Genomic DNA, 20,060 nt, shown 5'->3' with positions numbered 1-20,060 from the left:
TCTGGCCCTCAGTTCCCTCATCTGTAAAATGGGGATTAAGGCTGTGAGCCCCACGTGGGACATGGATTGTGTCCAACCTGATTTATTTGGATTCACCACAGTGCTTGGTACAGTGTCTGGCACGTAGTAAGCACTTAAATACCAAAATTATTATTATTATTACAATGTAAAAACAGGCACATTCCCTGCTCACAACAAGCTCACAGTCTAGAAGAGGAGACAGACATTAATGTACATAAATGCATAACAGTTATTTACAGTTATTCACATATGTGCTGTAGGGATGGGATAGAGAATGAATGAAGGGAGCAAGTCAGGGTGATGCTCTGTGAACTCCTCTGTAGACAATTAGCTCTTCTCTAGCCTGAGCTTGTTATGGGAAGGGAATGTCTGCTGTTATATCGTTCCCTCCCAAGTGCTTAGTACAGTGCTTTTTACACAGTAAGCACTCAATAGGTATGACTGAGTGAATACGTGGCAGTGGTAATTGAATTTCAGACTTATAATTAAAATTTGTTCCAGGGAATAGATGATTGACTTCTACGGTAGAGGCATCCATTTAGAATCAGATTTTAACCACTTATTCAGATCTTATTTTCTCTGATTATGGCTAAGGAAGTTAGCACAATAGTTAGACTATATATAAGTACATGTCATTTGAAGAGGGTTGTGTTTACTTCAAGTGGTATGTGTGTGCACAAAAATGTGTAGAAGGGCTTCACTAACAGTAATAATAATGGCATTTGTCAAGTGTTTACTATGTGTCAAGCACTTTTCTAAGCCCTTGGGTAGATATTAGTGAATAATAATGATAATAATGGCATTTGTTAAGGGCTTACTATGTGCAAAGCACTGTTCTAACCTGTTGGGTTTTTTTTTTGTTCCACAATTATGAGGTTAAAATATTTTGTATTCCAGTTCGGTTCTGGAATGAATCAAGACTGGTGATGATTTTTAAAGGATTTTCAAGTTTAGTGAAGGTTTCTGAATTACGTCAACTGAGTTTGTGTCACCAATCAAAAATTACGAACTATTTCCATATTCTTCAGTTAGTCTGGCATTGAATTATGGGGGATTCATTTTCAAAAGGAAATATAGTTTGCATATGGTTCATTCTTCAGACATCCAAAGCAGGGCATCTGCTTTGTTCCCCTCCTGACACTGATCCCTAGTGGTTCCACTTCAGAAGAAGGGAGATGCAAATAGCAGAGAGCGCACTTCTCTCTGCCTAGTGTATCAATCTTTGTCTTTCACCATAAATTCATCCTAATCCCTGTCATGTCAGTGTTCACATTTGAACAGATGATCTTTGACGCTTTACAAGTGTCAGTCTCATGATGTACCTGTTTAGAGCTTTTATAGTATAATTTATCACCCAAAGTTTAGACTTAAAATCCCAGTTCCAGTCATTTTATTTGTGACAAACCCTAACATTGCCTATCTCCCCCAACCCATACAAGCTCATTAGAGTCTTTAACTGCTTACAGCTGAGACTCTCTGATAATGTTGCAAGTCAATCAAAACAGAGAATCTTGATACATTTCTAAACAATTTGGATGAAACTAAGCACATCAGAACTCTATTAAGATGTTACAGAAATTACAATCCATGCAATTCTCTGTCCCTAAGTTTGTCATAAATGAAAGCAATTTTCCCTGTTATAACTACAATTGAATCTACAGTAGCTTCAGTTGCTATGTTTTCCCCCTTCTGCAGCATATGAGAAATATTGCAGAATAGAGTAGTTTTCATTCAATAATTGGAATTAGAGCAGCAGTGAAACCTCATAGTTAAAGTTGAATTCTAACCAATATTTTGTTAAATTGTATAGTGAAAGGTATAATTAGGACTATAACAGAAACCATTAATGTTTTTATTTTTAACCTCACTATTGGTCTTGTAGAAAAACCTACACATCTTGGGGTCCAAACATAATAATTCTAGTATTTCATATAAAGATAGCTTCACTATTTGCATGAAATTATGCTTTGTTAATCTTCCCACTCCATTTCAGATTTATGTCCTAAAAGTAATTTTTCTTTTCAAAATGTAGGGTGAATTGATCAATCCAGTATCTCCAATATGGGAATCCTTGTCTACTTGTATCAAGAAGATAACAGGATCTTTAAAAACCAACTGAGAAAGGACTCCCCTTTGCCTCTACCAAATTCACCAGTGAATTGGTAAGTTTAAAACTGAATTTAGGATACTGAATAAATATACTAAATTTTTAGCATTTCCTCTATAAAACTACTCTAACATTAGGCCTTTAGGGTCCAAAGACAAATGTTCTGTGTTCTGGTAACTAGATCTTCTCCAGTTAGTCATCAAGACAATAAATGTTACTTAATAGCCTATTGTAGTGCCTAGTGGTGTGCAGATTTTGAAAGTCCAAAAGTAAAATGAAGTGACTGAACAGAAACCTTAGGTCCTATTGCCCAATGGGTAGAAGGACGTTTTACAGACAGGTGGAGCCTCTCCTCAGATGCTAGATCTAATGGCTTTTGACTTTGAGAGACTGCTATTGATGATTCATTTTCCCCACAATTCCCTGGGACTTTTTCAATGGTTAAATAAAAGTGCTGGGTTTTTTCCATTTTTTGACAGAATGCATACTGTCTTTAATGCATAACAGTTTCTTCTCCTTGTTTGATTTTGGTGGTTGTTAATCATCATAACCTTGCTTCAGGCAGTGACTTTTGTTTTATAAGAAGCAACATTAATGCTGTAAAAAAAATGAGCTTTGGACTCCTTCCCTTCCCCACAGCACCTGTATATATGTATATATGTTTGTACATATTTTTTACTCTATTTTATTTGTACATATCTATTCTATTTATTTTATTTTGTTAGTATGTTTGGTTTTGTTCTCTGTCTCCCCCTTTTAGACTGTGAGCCCACTGTCGGGTAGGGACTGTCTCTATTTGTTGCCAATTTGTACTTCGCAAGCGCTTAGTACAGTGCTCTGCACATAGTAAGCACTCAATAAATACGATTGATGATGATGATGATGACTGGTCAGAAGCTAAAGGGGAAAGCTTAAGATATTGGTACTTAATACCATTCTTCCATATCAACATCACCATCGGGGGTTTTCATAAGAAGCAGAACTCATGAAATGTATTCAATTGTATTTTTATAAAAATTACTTGTTCATCTTTTTCTCTGAAGAAATGCTGTTCAATTATTAACAGTGTTGGCTGGACTCCTCACCTCTGGTCCTACCTTATGGATTTCGTTGCCTTTCTCATCTTCTACCTTTTATTCCCTTCTCCTACACTGATCCAAAGGGACTTCAACATCCTTGTTGATGACCCCTTGGTCACCAGCCATCCAATTCCTCTAACTATATCTCTGCTCACCTCTCCCTTCTTCCCACTTCAGCCGCACACCGGCCTGGCTACCAAGGAGATCTATTCATCTGCTCCAACCTCACCAACTCTGACCTACTCCTGTCTGACCAACTTTTTAACGTACCTCTCCACCCACAGCCCTTCTGTCTTGAACTGCCCTCACCCCCAACTATGACTTGTGGACTTTAAAGACATTCTACTTATCCCAGGCTATTATTTTCCTCTCCTCTCTAGCTTGAAAGTCACATTTGGTGGCAAGAAGATCCAGACATGGCTCTTGAGTCAATGGATGCTGACTCCTGCTTCTCCTGAACTCAACTAACTTCTGAAATCATCACCATCATCATCATCATCAATGGTATTTCTTGAGCACTTATTAGGTGGAGAGCACTGTACTAAGCACTTGGGAGAGTAATAATAATGATGGCATTTATTAAGTGCTTACTACGTGCAAAGCACTGTTCTAAGCGCTGGGGAGGTTACAAGGTGATCAGGTTGTCCCATGGGGGGCTCACAGTCTTAATCCCCATTTTACAGATGAGGTAACTGAGGCACAGAGAAGTTGTGACTTGCCCAAAGTCACACAGCTGACAATTGGCGGAGCTGGGATTTGAACCCATGACCTCTGACTCCAGAACCCGTGCTCTTTCCACTGAGCCACGCTGCTTCTCTAGTAACAGAGATAGTAGACAAATTTCCTGCCCACATTGAGCTTACATTCTGGAGGTGGGGATAAGATCAGCACACAGCAAGCGCTTATATTGTCATTACCTATACTATTACCAATACCAAGAAGGAAAGCATCTAGACTATGAAAAGATAAGTGCAGTGAGGTAATCTTTTTAAAAGAATCCTGCCCTTCCTTACCTCAAATGAACTATTTAAAGTCCTCCAACTCCCTACTCTGAGAGCTGCCAGTTTGGCCTGGAACGTCAAAGATTTAACATACTTTTGGTAGGCAAGAAAAAGCTCTGAATGAGGCCAAATGTGTAATTATGAATATGACTAAATATTTGAAGATGGTTTATAGTGTAATCTTTTGGTACTTTTTTATTATCCAAAAGCAACCTAATTATCATCTACAGCTAATGATGATGTAAGCTATGTGGCATAGCATTGCTTGATATTTGGGAAGTATATGACCTTTGGGAATCCAAAGTGCACTTAAAGGTTCATAAAGATTCTCTAACCATCTGTGATACTTGATGTTCTGGTTTCGAAATGACAGTGGTTGTCAACATTTTAATTTTCAAAACCTCTGATGACTTTTTCAAAAATATAGTTCAAATTAGAGGTCAGTCATTTTCTACAGAGAAGGGGGGTTTCCAAAAGGCACTATGCTTTTTGGTAGGCAAAAACCCCATTTATTTTACTCAAGAAGTGTTAGCCAAGTCTAATATTCTCAAGGACACAGGTTTAGCTACTACCCAACTGTCCAAAGGTCACTATTAAGTGATATTTTCTGCTATATTATGCTGGGTAAAATGTGAGAATTACAATCTAATTACATTATATTTAATCAGATATGAAGAGTAAAGTTTTTGAGTCAAAATGTTGATTTTATTGAAAAAACCACTTTTCCTTCACTAATTTGGTTTCATTTTTGGAAAAAGTCACCAAACCTTTAGGGGCAGCATGAGATACTAGAAACACAATGTAATAAGAAGGATGGGAAAAGTTGATTTTTTTTTCAAAGTATATGAAGGTTAAACATTGAAAGAAGTGTTAGAAATGTTCAGTGAAATCCCAGCCTGATCTGATCAATTGTTTGCAGGATATTTCTAGCCTATATATTTAAACTATCAATCAATCAATGGTATGTATTAAGTGCTATTTGCAGAACACTGCACTAAGCCCTTGGGAGAGTACAATACAACAGAATTAGCAGACATGTTCCCTTCCCATAACAAGTTTTCAACTAGAGCAGGGAGTTTACAGTCTAGAGAGGTTAGACAGACTAACTACAGTTAGACAGACTGCTACTACTATTAATAAGAACAATAATAATAATGGTATTTGGTTAAACGCTTACTATGTGCCAAGCACTGTACACTAAGCCCTGGTGTGGATCCAAGCGATTTGTGTTGGACACAGTCTCTGGGCCATGTGGGGCTCACAGTCTCAATCCCCATTTTACAGATGAGGAAAGCAAGGCACAGAGAAGTAAAATGACTTGCTCGAGGTCACACAGCAAACATGTGGCAGAGCCTGAATTAGAACCCATGACCTTCTACTAACACATTCCAGAATTGCCTCTCTCTTACTATTTTCCAACTATAAACTTTTACCTTAGTAATAATAATAATAATGGCATTTGTTAAGTTCTTACTAAGTGTGAAGCACTGTTCAAAGCACTGGGGGAGGGATACAAGGTGATTAGGTTGTTGCATATGGGGCTCACAGTCTTACTCCCCATTTTCCAGGTGAGGTAACTGAGGCCCAGAGAAGTGAAGTGTCATCCCCCAAGTCACACAGCTGGCAAGTGGCGGAGGCAGTATTAGAACCCATGACTTCTAACTCCCAAACCCGTGGTCTTTCCACTGAGCCACACTGCTTCTCTACCTTATTAATATCTCTTTAGTTTTACGCTATGCTAAAAACATTTTTTTTAAAATATTCTGAAACAATTTGATCAATTATTGTCACTTCTGTGATATTCTGGGCATCGTCAAGGCAGGATCACAAGACAGCAGGTTATAAAGTGTAGTCACATCACCAATCAAGGTTGCTTTTCATCACTTTAAATATGGGTGAGCTGACATTGGCCGGTTGAAGGACAGTTTTTTTCATACATGGCTGTGAATGTGTTCTCCTTAGGTGTGACTCCTGGTACATAGTAAGCGCTTAATAAATGCCATCATTATTATTATTATTATTAGTGATTACATTTTGGGTGTTTTTGCAGGGCAGTAGTTGGGGTCAAATAGGATCAATCAATCAATGAATGGAATTGAGTGCTTACTAAATTCAGAACAGTCTCCTAAGTGCTTGGAAGAATACAATGTAAAATAAACATCCTTTTTCATATTCCTTTTACCCTGTGAAACCAAAGACTTCATTGTTGTATAGGATCCAAATAAGCCAAAAAGAAAAGAACCTTTTTCTTTCTCTGGGTCACTTCAAAATAATAGCCCTGCCATTCAGGGTGCCTTGTCATCCCTATGACCTTGGTCTCACCCAAGAAAATAGGTTTTCCCCAGGGCAATGATTTAACAGAAGATTTTCAACTTTCTGTTTTAAAATGCCAACCAACCTCCAGTGTTCTGAGTTTAGCAATTTGTTGACTTTTGGTGTTCTGCTCTAGATCTATTTTCTTCTGAAAGAGGTCATTGTCCCCAGCCTAATTGTTTGAACCTCTTAGCTCTGGTTGGTTTTGCCCTCCTGTTTTTTTCCTTATCTGGAAGAAGTGGCTTTATCCCATTTTGGGTCTTCCAGGAGAGATTGCTGGCACTAGTTATTCATATAATATCATTTATTATTATGATGGTCTATTTTCAGCACTTACTATGTGTCAAGCACTGAGTAATATCCACATAGTTGTATCCCCAGAGGGAGAGAGGGTAAACAAGTCAGTGTAACCCATGGACTAACAGTATGTCCTCTCCCTATCTGTTCAGGCTTTTCCCAGTTTTAAACTGAAGTTCTAAGAAATCTGCAACCCCAAAACCCAGATGGCTTTCTTGGTTGTTGAGAAGGTATTATTATCGGTTGTCAGCCCCTTTGTCTCTGGTCATCCCTGTTTCTGGAAACACAGCTTGACCCAGTGGTATCTTCTGCAAACAGTAAGTGCTTAATAAATATGATTGACTGATAGATTGATCTTCCTCTCTTTTAGTGTGTGCTATGTTGAAGGAACTGCACGCGTGGCTATCCTCACCTCCGGTAGTGTACATATACTATCTTGCCTTGCTCGTCTCTCTCCTCCCATTTGCTTCAGTGTTGCCCTTGCACTTGGATATGCACTCGTTACTCCCCCTCCCTCAGCCCCACAGCATTTATGTACATATTTTTAAATTATATATTATAAATTATTCACAGTCACTTCTGTCTCTACATCTAGACTGAAAGCTTGTTATGGATAGGTAACATGTCTGCTAATTATGTTGTATTGTACTCTCCTGGGTGCCGAGTATTGTGCCCGGCATATAGTAAGCACTCGATAAATCCAATTGATTATTTTTTATTAATGTCTGTGGTCTCCTCCGCACGCCTGACTGTAAGCTTATTGTTGGCAGAGAACATGTCTACCAACTGTGTTGTATTGTACTCTCCCAAGCACTTAGAACAGTCCTCTGCCCATAACAAGTGGTTAATAAATACAACTGATTGCTTCTCCTGACAGGGTCCAGACGACCAGAGAGGCTGTAGGAGCTGACAACTGGGCCTCCCGGCTCCACTCCCAAGAACAGACCTCACTGGAAGCAGTTCGTTGAGATTGTCCTAGTGTCTTGGTGAGTCAATCCAGTCCTGCTCCATTTGGTAAAAATAATGACCGTGTCACCTTCAAAAGGAAAGCACCACTCTATCTAGCTGCTCTTTGAGATATGAAGGTGCTGCAGCTATTGGTAAGGATTTATCTACTTGCATAGGTTTGGTTTGACAGACCATTTGGGACTGACAGTTCTTTCCACATTGGTCACTGTAAAAATCATCATCATCATCATCATCAATCATATTTATTGAGCACTTACTGTGTGCAGAGCACTGTACTAAGCGCTTGGGAAGTACAAGTTGGTAACATATAGAGACAGTCCCTACCCAGCAGTGGGCTCACAGTCTAAAAGGGGGGAGACAGAGAACAAAACCAAACATACTAACAAAATAAAATAAATAGAATAGATATGTACAAGTAAAATAAATAAATAAATAAATAGAGTAATAAATATGTGCCTTCTTCTGCACTGCCAGGTTTGTTTCCTGGGGATGGGCAATCAATCAGTCAGATTTATTGAGTGCTTACTGTGTGCATAGCACTGTACTAAGTTTTTGGGAGAGTACAGTATAAGAGAGTTAACTAAACATGTTCTCTGACCACAGTGAGCTTACAGTCCAGAGGGACCACTTTCATTTTTGCTTCTTCTTATCATGATCTTCCAAACAGTTCTATTCTTAGAGTTCCCCCACCCATTTTGAAATGCTATATGCCAAGCTGGTCCATTTCCTGCTTCCTCCTACCAGCTGCCCCACATCGCCTGTATATGGGGAAAGGAAGAGCCACTGTACCTCCAGGAAGTTCAGGTAAAGTCAATCCACCTCCCATTCCCCAGAGATGTGGGCTGAAGACAGTCAAATTCCCAATTTGATTTTTCCTCAGTGGCTTACTGTGTAAGAATTTGATAATTCAGCTTTGGTTGATAAACATTTGCTCTCTTGATTAATGTAAGCCTGCTTCTTCGCTTCCATCGTTCTGTTACGTATAGACTGTATTGTTCTTATTGGAAATCAGGACCACAAGATACCCAAGCTGGGCACCTCTGTGCTTAGGGCAAGGCCATAGTCAAAGCAGGAGGGTTGGAGGGTAAGGAGGACAGGCTACAAAACTCATGCTGTAAAAGGGTTGGTTTTGTCTTCACTTCCCAGAATGGGAGCATTCTGGGAAAAGAGTGGCTCCTCTGCCTGTAAACTTGTTATGGGCAGGGAGCATGTGTGTTACTTCTGTAGTATTGTACTCTCCTCAGCACTTAGTACAGTGCTCAAAACACAGTAAGCACTCAATAAATACCACTGATTGATTGATTGATTTGAAATAGTGGGAAAGACCCCCTTCCCTGCCCTCACTGGAGGTGGGGCTGAGTTCTCCTGAGATGAAAGCAGTCAGGTGTATTCGGAGCTCCTTGGAGTGTGCTTTACCTGCCTGTTCTAGGGAGACCCAGCCAGAAGCAGTATGACCTACAGGATAGAGTATAGGTTTGGGATTCAGAAGGACCTGGGTTCTACTCCCAGCTCTTCCACTGTCTGCTGTGTGACTTTGGGCAAGTCACTTAACTTCTCTTTACCTCAGTTACCTCATCTGTAACATGGGGATTGATTGTAAGCCCCATTTGGTAGATGGACTGTGTCCAACCTAATTGGCTTGTTTCTACTGCAACATTTAGTACAGTGCGTGGAACAGAGTAAATGTTTAATGAATACCATTTAAAAAAAATGTGGTAAAGAGCCAGAAGAGACACATGGTATTTATCTTGGTGTGAGATACACCTGGGTCTAAAGCAAAGGTAGGATAAATTAATATGGGAGTTACCCAAACCCTGTTCCAACTATTCTACTAAGTAAGTTCTCTAGCAACCACATGGCTTGGAAGATCTGGCATCTGCTCTTTGTCAATCAGATCATCAGTTTGGCTTTGGCCATTTTGAACGTTGGTAGCAGTAAGTGTTATCTTGCAAATCTCATCTGGTGTTTTCTGTTGTTAGTCTTTCCAATTTGTGGTAATGAATTAATCTCAACTCCAAACATTATTTTGTTAGGGAACTGGTTTAGCCACAGTCACCGAAGACTTCACAGAACTCTCAACAGAGCTTTTAATCCTACATTTTTCCTGAAATGTACCAGGCAGAGAGGGTTAATATTGTTTGTTTTAGTTTGTTGTACTCAACTAAGAGGCCCCTACTTTTGATCTCCTGAGGAAATGGTCTTGGTGTCTAGAAATTTCTCCCTTCTCTCTCTGTGGCTTATAGAGTGAGAAGAGGGTCAGGAGATGATGTAGGCCCCCAGTGCTCCTCCAGCATTCTGGGCCATCTGTTTTAGATATGGTTGATTTATGATCAGTTGGAAGCCATTCAGAATTACATCTTTAAAGTAATTAACACTTGATACGGTTCCGACATGGATAGTCAACTTCTTGTGTGCCTGGAAGCTCTATCAAGACCAAAATACCGAGTAAGAAAGCCCACATTAAAGAGGAGAAAGAACTGGACTTTGGACATGTTTTACTCTTACAGTGATGATCATACAGGAGACCTCTGCTCTTTCTGAAATGAGGCCCTTGGGTCTGCATTTTAGCAGTCCTTCACAGTTGCTCTCATCGTAGGAGCTTCATTAATGTAAGTGCATACTGTACAGACAGACCGGATCATTAGGAAACACAAACTCATATGAAGCAAGGTTTTAGAATTGCCTCAAAGAATAGAAGAGTGGAAATAAAGACCAACCAAAAGTTTCCCACTTTGGAATAAGCTGTATTTGATAGGTACATAGTGACTGACTGAACCTGCAGTAGACAACTCTAAATATTGAGTATTTTTTTTTTCCAGCTGGCTGAATTTCCATGGATCACAACAAATCTCCAGACCATGCAGATGCTTAAAGGGATTCATTCAATCATATTTATTGAGTGCTTAGTGTGTGCAGAGCACTGTACTAAGCGCTTGGGAAGTACAAGTTGGGATGGCACATTGCAGGCCTAATACTGTGTTTGGAGCCAATGGTGCCAGAAAGCTGGAATGACAAGTCTAGGATGGGGAACCACCAATGCACCCATCCTGGATTGAATATATTGCAAAGCAGATTTAAAAAAAAAATGTTTATTTTTCAGTTTCCCGCATGACCACCTGGAAGACCAGGGACTCCATAGCAGCCTGGGGCCCAAGCTGAAGCTCACTGGAGGGTGGACCAAAGAGCAGTGCAAGGACCCAAGTACAGGTGAGGCAGGATCCTGTAAACTGCCAGCAGCACTGTCCAACTATTTGGTTTGTTCCCACCCCTCATGGACCCCTTCTTGCCCTGTGAGGGTGTTACTGCTCTGGGCTCTAATACCACTTCCCTGCTGGGTGACTTTGGGCTCTCCCTCCCCTTATCCATTCTCTTCTCCCACTGCACCCCAACTCTCTCCATTATTTTCACCTCTCCTGCTACCAGCCTTTAGCTCACATCTTCCCCACTGCCTGAACTCTCTCTCCTTTCACAATTGACTCATCACTAGTCTCCCCATCTTCAAAATTCTTCTGCTGTCACATGACCATTGATGAATTTCTATTCTCCCCATTTTACATCTGCTCTGCTTCGGTCTCGGTACACGCACGCTGTCTTATCACTTAGGTACACAACTTCCCTCCCTCCCCATAATACTTATTATGAACGTATCTTTATACTGCATGGCTTCCTCCTATCTACAATTCATCTTAATGCTCGTTCTCCTCCACTAGGACTGTAACCTCCTTGAGGGCAGAGATCATGGCTACAAACTCTGTGATACCCTCCCAAATAGTGCACTGCTTCAGTACTGTTGATTGATTGATTTCTATTAAGTGTTTACTAACTAGCTCTATGGTTCAGGTAGGGGCAGCGCAGGGTGAAGAATCAAACAAAGCAGAAATCCTCCTCAGGAGAAGGGAAAAGATCTTCCAATGCCACTGGCCTGGCAACCATCCATCAAGAAGTCTGCCAGACCCAGCAAGAGTCTTGCCCAAGGATGCCCATTCACCAGCCAGGTATGAAAATCTGTCAACTAAGCAATGTCAGCTAGCCCATATTTAAAGCAACAAAAAATTAATGTTGCTATGAGACTGAAAATCAATCTCCCTCCCCTCCTCAAAACTGCCATACACCTTGAGTGCTCTCCCTGGAAGCTCCCTTCTCCAGCAGATTATCCCTGACTAACCCCCAACTTCTTGATTAGGTCTTCCCAACAGCCACTTTCAACATTTGAATAGGTTCCCTGCTAGACACACATTTATTGATCTTTTGCTGATTTGGTTTTATCTGTTTTTTCTCCTGTTCACACTATGCATCCAGTTTGTGATTACCTATCTCCTCTATTATACTGCAACTCCTTATTAATAATCATAATAATTATGGTACTTGTTAAGCGCTTACTATATGCCAAGCTGTGTTCTAATTGCTGGGGTAGATGCAAGTTAGGTTGGACACAATGCCTGGCCCACATAGGGCTCACACTCTGAATCCCCCTTTTACAGATGAGGTAACTGAGGCCCAGAGAAGTGAAGTGACTTACCCAAAGTCACACAGCAGATGTGGTTGATCTGGGACTAGAATCCAGGACCTTCTGACACCCAGGCCCATGCCTGACTTCTCTGCGCTTATGTTCCCTCATCTGTAAAATGGGGATTGAGATAGTAAACCCCTTGTGGGACAGAGACCGTGTCCAACCTGATTTGCTTGTATCAAGCCCAGTGCTTAATCCAGTGCCTGACACATAGTAAGCACTTAACAAATGCCACAATTATTATTACTTCTATTGGAGGCACTCAAGTACTTTGTTCTAATAGTTATGGCATTTGTTGAGCACCCACTGGGTGCACTGCACTGTACCTAGTGGGTTTTTTTTAATGGCATTTGTTAAACACTATTTGCCAGTGGTAACGCTGAGTTAAATACAAGCTCATCAGGTTGGTCACAGTCCATGTCCTATGAATTGCTCACAGTCATAATCCCCATTTTACAGATGAGGTCAGTGAGGCAAAGAGAGTTTAAGTGACTCACCCAAGGTCACACAGCCAACATGTGGTAGAGCCAGGATTAGAAACCAGGTCCTCTGATTCTCCCAGGCTCATGTTCTTTCCCCTAGTCCACGCTGTTTCTCACTGTGCTTGGGAAAGTAAAACAGAACCATGAGACACATTGCTTATCTAAAAGGAGTTGGCACTCATTGGAGTGGCAGAAAAAAATTTTTACAAATAGTGTAATCAGGATAAGTCATCGAATATATGGAGAAACAGTGTGGTGGAAAGGCAAAAATAAATATGAAGATACTAGTGGTGACTTTTGGGAAAGATTTCCTGGAGGAGGTGGAATTTTAGGGTGGCTTTGTATCAGGAAGAGTTAGATTCTGTTGAATCCATGGTAGTTCCGGGGTGGGGGAAGAGATGGGAGCATGACTCTCAATCAAAATACCGATGATAGTCTATCACTCTCCATCAATACCATTTATTAAGCTCTTTCAATGTGTGAAACTATTAAGGCTGGGGAGAAAATGTAAGCACCCCATTGAATTATAAAATGCTCTGTACACAATAAGCCGTCAATAAATACCATTAATCGATTGATTTAGACAAAGTCCTTAAGCCCACAGGGGATTTGTAATTTATAGGGGAAAAACATAATGAGTTAAAAATATCACTCTAAGAGCTCCAAAAGAAAAAGCACAAAACTCCTTGCTGGGAGGGACAACTGTTCTGCATGGATTTGAAATTCAGTGTAACAGACAGACACTAATTTTACCTAATGTAACCTCAACTCCTATATGGAAAATGTTGAACATTTAATGAAATGAGGTTTCCTTGAAAAAACCTTACCTGGAATGTCACCATGCTGCTTCTTCGTTTTTCACATACTAAAGAAGCAATAAAATTAAAAAGTATTAATGACTTTTCTTTTTGAACTTTTTTCTGTTGATAAAAACAAGAGTGACCATATGAGCTAAAGCCTGCAAAATGTTGGCAAGGGCACAGAAGATCAACCAGTAGTTATTTCTGACAAGAAGAATGACTTTAATGTCCCTTGCTCCCCCTTCTCACAAATTTCTTTCTAGAGAGGGCATCAATCAGGATGTGTCCCTTCTGTGACAGGAGTAGCCGGTGCTCTTTTCCGTATGACTTCAGAGGCCTCAAAGTAGATTGGTTTAAAGCCTGCAACTCGAAATGACTAGGGATATTTTACCTAGAGTATGTTTTTATTGCCAAACAATCATAATCGTTTCTGGTCTTGAGTTTCCAATAAATTAGCACCCCACTATATGTTAACTTTTTCTACTTCGAGTGCTTCCTAGTGGATTAAATAACCTAAACTCTGAAATAGTATAAATACCAACTCTGTTATTTTCTACTCTCCTAAGTGCTTAGTACAGTGCTCTGCACACATTAAGTGCTCGATAAATGCTTGAATGAGTGATTCAATCATTCACAAAATATAAAATACACTTCACTGAAAGTGGCAATAGTTATGGAAAGATCTTCTAGAGTTATGTCTTGATTTACCATCGATGCCAAAAAGCATTTTCCTGGGCTAGACTGTAAGCTCCTCAAGGGCAGGGACACTGTTTTCTACTTTGATTATAATACCCTTTAAAGGACCTAGTACGAATGCTCAGCCCGCAGTACCTCCTCAACAAATACTGACGATGATGTTAGGCACTTCTTGTGGGTAGAGAAAGTGACTACCAACTCAGCAGTATAGTACTATCCCAAGTGCTTAATACAGTGCTTTGCACACAGTAAGAGCCCAATGTATATCACTGATTGACTGTGAACATTCAGTAGAAGTAAGATGTGGCATGTACCTGTTTCTTAGTGCTTCCAATGCCCACTTTCCTAGGAGAAGAATATTTCTGTATGTTATTCCCTTGTAACTCAGCTATTCAAAATTGCTCATCCTCTTCACATTTCATTGTCTGAATTTCAGACATCACCTGTAGTGTGAGTACAAAAGGAGAGAATTACCAAAGTGTTTCTAAAGTGCTTAGGACTCAAATCTGGCTGAATATTTTTCTTTTCAATTGTAGTTATATCCTTTGACTGCTTGGGCCTGCTCAAATATCCATTACTAAGTTTAAGGAGGAACATTCATACAACTCGAAACCATTATCTTCACTCCTGATGTTAAAAAAAAAATGAAACTTCACTGTTTTGGCAGTTGAATCCGTGCGGTGATATGGATGGCAGCCATATGGGGACGCCGTAGCCACAGAAAGGAGAATGAGAACAGAATTGGCACCCTGCCATCCTGGAAAATAAGGAAGAGTAAAAATGCCCTCTCAGTTTGTCATCAAAGATAGCTGGGAACCTTGTCTAGCTTCCTTACCCAAGGGGGGCAAATGAATGTGTTGAGTCCGATCCAGTATTCACAGATGATCCTAGATACAGATGGTGCTGATACATCACTTTCTCCCACCACTGCATCCTTCCCTTGGTAAAATGGCACTGTCCATCTGCCCTCCCCTTTAATGAGTGAATCTGCAAAAATAGGCTCCCAGACTCCTGTCCTGTTTCCAGAATGACTTTGTAAGAAAGTCACCAGATCTTTTCCCCTGTAATTCAGGACGTTTTCCCAGAGCTCCCTTTGGGAATAATCCAGGTGTTAATATAAATTGTTTGATTTTTTTTCCTCATCGTGGTGCTCCACAGTCCCAGGTGCAGATAATTCCAGGCCACTGTTCATTACTTTTCTTTTTTCTAATTAAATAGAAGTCTCACTGGTATGTCATTCGCACTACTGTTCAGTGGGTTTGGAAGCAAAACTACTCACAGTTGACCTTCACACGCGACAGTGGTAAGTACACATATAGCCATCCTTGAAAGACAGAACTAAGGGTCTAATCCATCACCAGGCACGTGAATTCAGTTTCACAATCATCAGTTGCAGAGTAGCAAGCAGGACATTTGCAACCCTGTCAAGGCTAATTAATGTACACTTTTAAAATGCTGCCTTCTGTTGTCATTCTCCTTCCAAAACCCCATGTGCCCATAATTATTAATATGAGAAGCAGCATGGCCTAGTGGAAAAAGCCTGGCCATCAGGGGACCTGGGTTCTGATCCTGGCTCCACCTCTTGCCTGCTGTGTGACCAAGTTGTGGGCAGGTCACTTCACATCTCTGTGCCTCAGTTCCCCTATCTATAAAATGGGGATTCAATAAGCATTCTCCCTCCTAATCAGACTGCAACCCCCATGTGGGACCTGATGATCTTTTATCTACCGCAGAGCTTAGTATAGTTTGTGGCACATAGTAAGCACTTAAATACCACAATTATTATGGTTATTATTATTGCTAGAAAGGGAGAAAAAGACCACACTGCAGGGGACTTTGCGGACCACGGTGACTTCTCCCAGTTCCAACAGAATGTGTTTTGGGAAGCCATGCTGGCCTTTTTAATTCCATTTCCTAACTAGTTAACTTACTAGTACTTATCAGACAGCATCTGCCTAGTTAGCAGAAATCTGTGAACGGTAAATTTTATGTATTGGTGATGAAAAGCTATGATTATGGTTAGGATTTCCTGGGTATGTGGGTTGGTATGTAACTTTTGTTTCCTTCAGGCTTGTTGCTTCATAGCTCTGCCCTGAATATGCAAGCCATTTTTTAGTCATCTGCTCCTAGGAAGGCTTTCTGGGAGCCAGCTTGGCCATGACCACTGGGAAAGGGTCAGGTTGGACTGAAGTGATTGTAACAGGTGGGGAGAGAGAGAGACAGCCAGATGCGAGTCGAGCTTCAGGGAGCTGCTCTCTCTGGTCCTTTGGTCCTGGGCCAATATCCACTGCCAAGCTGAACTCATACAGAAAATGGAAATTGAAGAGAGAAAGCAAAAGAACATCCTCACCAAATTTTTTTGGCTTAGAGAATGAGATATTTCTGCCAAATTTTCTGTTGAAAATTTTTTTTCCCCAAGGCTGAAGTTCAATTTTACATAATCAACAGCTCTTGCAAATTAATGATTAGCATAATAATCACATTATGATGTATTATTCATTACACTCAGTTCCTCCTTTGCTGCCTCTAAGGGGTCTTGCTTTCGTAGATCATTTGTAAGTAAACTATGAGAAGGTATTGAGCTAACTTTTAATTTCCCACTCTGCCTTATTATTTGTTTGGACACCTACAGGAAGGATCGATCCTCTCCTTTCACTAGATGGTGAACATAATTCAGGACTATACATCTCACCGTGGCCTACTGGAGAGAGCACAGGCCTGGGTGTCAGAGGACCTGGGTTCTAATCCTGGTTCCACCACTTGTCTGCTACGTGACCTTGGGTACCTCATCTGTAAAATGGAGATTATTATTGTGAGCTCCAAGTGGGACAGAGACTGTGTCCAAGCTGATTAACTTGTGTCTACCCAGTGCTTAGTACATTGCCTGGCACACAGTAAGCACTGTTGAGCTCTAGAAAAAAATTTAACGCTCTGTATTGGGGATAGGCCCAATATTCAAAGAGAAAACCAGCTGCAAATCATCAGTAGCAAATGACTGTTTGTTTCTATTGGTAGGAATTTAAGGTTATGGATTATGACAACCCATGATTTGGTTTAATTATTTTGCTATGTTGTCATTAATTTTAGATTCACCTTTTTCTTTCCAATGTGGGGGCAAATTGGAGCTATGATTTAGCCTTGAAAAACATCAGAAATATCAATGTAATTGGATATATTATTTAAAAACACTCTAAAGTAAGTTCCTGTTGGAATAGGACTCTTCTGACAGGTAAACCTTTAAGTACATCACCAAGGGAATTTTTCTCTTGCTATCATCTTTTATAGTATAGCATAAAAATAGATTTTTTTTAAAGCTCAAAACAAATAATCTTTCATGTTAGGCCTGGAATTTAAAAAAATCAGGAAAACACCAAATCCTCAATTTGTTTCCCAAATGTTATTTTCCAATTACTGACTAGATTTTTTTTTTTAGGTATTTCTTATGTGCCAGCCACTGTACTAGGACTGGGATTGATACAAAGTAATCAGGTTGGAGCCAGTCCATGTTCCGATATGGGGCTCACAATTTAAACACCCATTTTACAAATGAAGTAACTGAGGCACAGTGAAGTGAATTGCCTGAGGTCACAGCAGACAAGTGATGGAGCCAGGATTAGAACCCAGCCCCTTCAGACTCCCAGGGCCAAGCTCTATCTACTAGACCACTCTTCTTCTCAGCTGTAGTATGTTTTTCCTACTTGTGTTTTTAGGGTCTCTCAAGGATCTCAATTCCCAAGGACCATCACCTAAATCCCTTCAGATGACCAGAATTGCTAGAAATATATTCAAGAAAGGAGGGAGATTGAGAAGTATGGGAGTGCTGCCTTGCATTCTATCACCAGAAAAATCAATACAACAATCTGAATAAAGTTAAGGAAGAGAAAGGTAAGAAACAGCGTGGCACTTACTATTTCTGTGTCCTATCTTGTATTAGATGTTGCTCTCTCAAGTAGGTCGGGTACACCCCTACCATTGTAGAGTCTGTCTTTGGCTCTTGTCACGTGGCCCTTCTCGGTCTGCTCAAGAAAATGGCAAATACATTAGCAATCAAGTTCTTTTTTTACCTGTTGAAAAACAGTAAAACATATTCAGACCTTCAGAAAAAAATCTGCTCAGAGAATGTGCCCCTGTAAATTATTTTGTGGGGGAGAAGCAGTGTTGCCTAGTGGAAAGAGCACGGACCTCGGTTCTAATCCCAGCTCTGCCACTCATCTGCTGTGTGAACTTAAGCAAGTCATTTCACTTCTCTGTGCCTCAGTTTCCTCATCTGTCAAATGGAGATTAAATCCTTCTCCCTGCCATCTAGGCTATGAGCCCCATGCAGGACAGGGACTGTCTCACACCTTGTATCTACTCCACCACTTAGAACAGTGTCTGGCGCTTGGTAAGGACTTAACAAATACCACAAATATTATTTAGTTTCTTACTCTATTTTTGCCCCTTTATTTAATGGCCATAATATAACTAAGCACTTTGATATTTATTCCTCCCCCAGGACTTAGGTATGTATCCAGCTAGAACATTTTAATGTCTGACTCCCCCTTTAGTAATGATGGTATTTGTTAAGCGCTTACTATGTGTCAAGCACTGTTCTAGTCTGTCAGGTCTTTGTGGACAGGGATTCTACTCTCAAGCACTCATTGAATACCATTAATTGATTGATCTAAGAACTTCCTTTCAGATATCTAAAATTGTCTTGGTTCAGCATTGTGATTTTATAATTTCATTTGAAAGCTATTCACTGTAGACTTTGCCACTGCCTCTGAAATGTATCCCACTTCTTTCTACCTTTCTTCTGTTTTGAAATGGGTTATTAGGTCTGTCAGACAATGAGATAAATAATAGCTCTTGACTTTATTGTTCTTGGAGGTCATATTTTTTTTGTACTACTTGCCTCAATGCCTGTTCAAAGAGTGACCAGCATATGTTGGCTAGAAACCATAAATTCTTTATAGGAAAATAATTGAACCATGAGACAGAGGAGCGCAAATATGAAATGCATTGTCATTAATTCCTTTTCTCATTTCCAGATTTCACAATCCACTGGGAAGGATTTGTTAGAATGATGCATGCATTTAATTTCATCCAAATAAGCAATATAACAGGTTCCAAACTGTTAAGCATACCCTGCCCATTACAACCTTACAAATTAGTGGTGGTTCACAGTATGACCTCCCATTGTAGAGCTGAGCATCTTCTCTACTGCGGCGTTCTGGTTTTGTGTCTATCCCGGCCCATCTTAATTCACGCTTACCTCCATATGTCTTCATTAGACCCAGGGAAGAACAGGGCACCTTGCTTCTCCATCTTTTTGGCAGTTTCATCAGCCCCCTATAATGTGTGTTTCCAGATCGGCTGCAATTGGAGATCAATGTGGGAAATAACAAGCCTCTATTATGGCTTTATAACTTTTCCTCTTGAGTCCTGTTCCTGTGTTTGCTGGGTGACAGAAAATTTATGAATATGATTCCTGTCCATTTTATAATTGGATAGGCTGAGCAGATTCTTAAGTCCCAAAGCGAGCCATTTCAGGCCTAATTTTTCTAGGATGCTCTCCTATTAGGCTGCTTAGGGAGTGAGTTCGGGACAGAGTCTGTGCACTTGAACAGTGAGGGCTAGGAAGTCTATCGACTGTAGCCGGGCCATTCACTAAAATGGATTGCAGGCGTAGAGATGTGTGTGTGATTAGCTATTTATGGGCAAAAAAATCCATAGCTAATTAAACCCTGCAATGCACTTTGGGTAGTAAACAAAAATTTACATCATAAACCTTTCCAAGACACAG

At 40.3% G+C, this 20,060-nt stretch overlaps 1 long non-coding RNA gene across 3 annotated transcripts; it reads left to right on the top strand.

Annotated features, from left to right (window-relative positions):
• The first annotated feature begins 7,019 nt into the window (after positions 1 to 7,019).
• On the top strand, positions 7,020 to 18,154 carry LOC119935841. Of its 3 annotated transcripts, none has more exons than XR_005453461.1 (6): positions 7,020 to 7,135; positions 7,696 to 7,804; positions 10,888 to 10,994; positions 11,628 to 11,782; positions 15,494 to 15,578; positions 17,986 to 18,154. It is a non-coding gene; the product is annotated as an uncharacterized LOC119935841 (long non-coding RNA). The 3 variants fall into 3 exon arrangements; XR_005453462.1 differs by lacking the exon at positions 7,020 to 7,135 and adding an exon at positions 7,189 to 7,235; XR_005453463.1 differs by lacking the exon at positions 15,494 to 15,578.
• The last annotated feature ends 1,906 nt before the right edge of the window (positions 18,155 to 20,060 follow it).

The sequence above is a fragment of the Tachyglossus aculeatus genome, chromosome 12 (genome assembly GCF_015852505.1).
Source record: "Tachyglossus aculeatus isolate mTacAcu1 chromosome 12, mTacAcu1.pri, whole genome shotgun sequence".
In the NCBI taxonomy this organism is placed as follows: domain Eukaryota; kingdom Metazoa; phylum Chordata; class Mammalia; order Monotremata; family Tachyglossidae; genus Tachyglossus; species Tachyglossus aculeatus.
The sequence above is the reverse complement of the archived record's forward strand: the minus strand, read 5'-3'. Positions and strand labels throughout refer to the sequence as shown.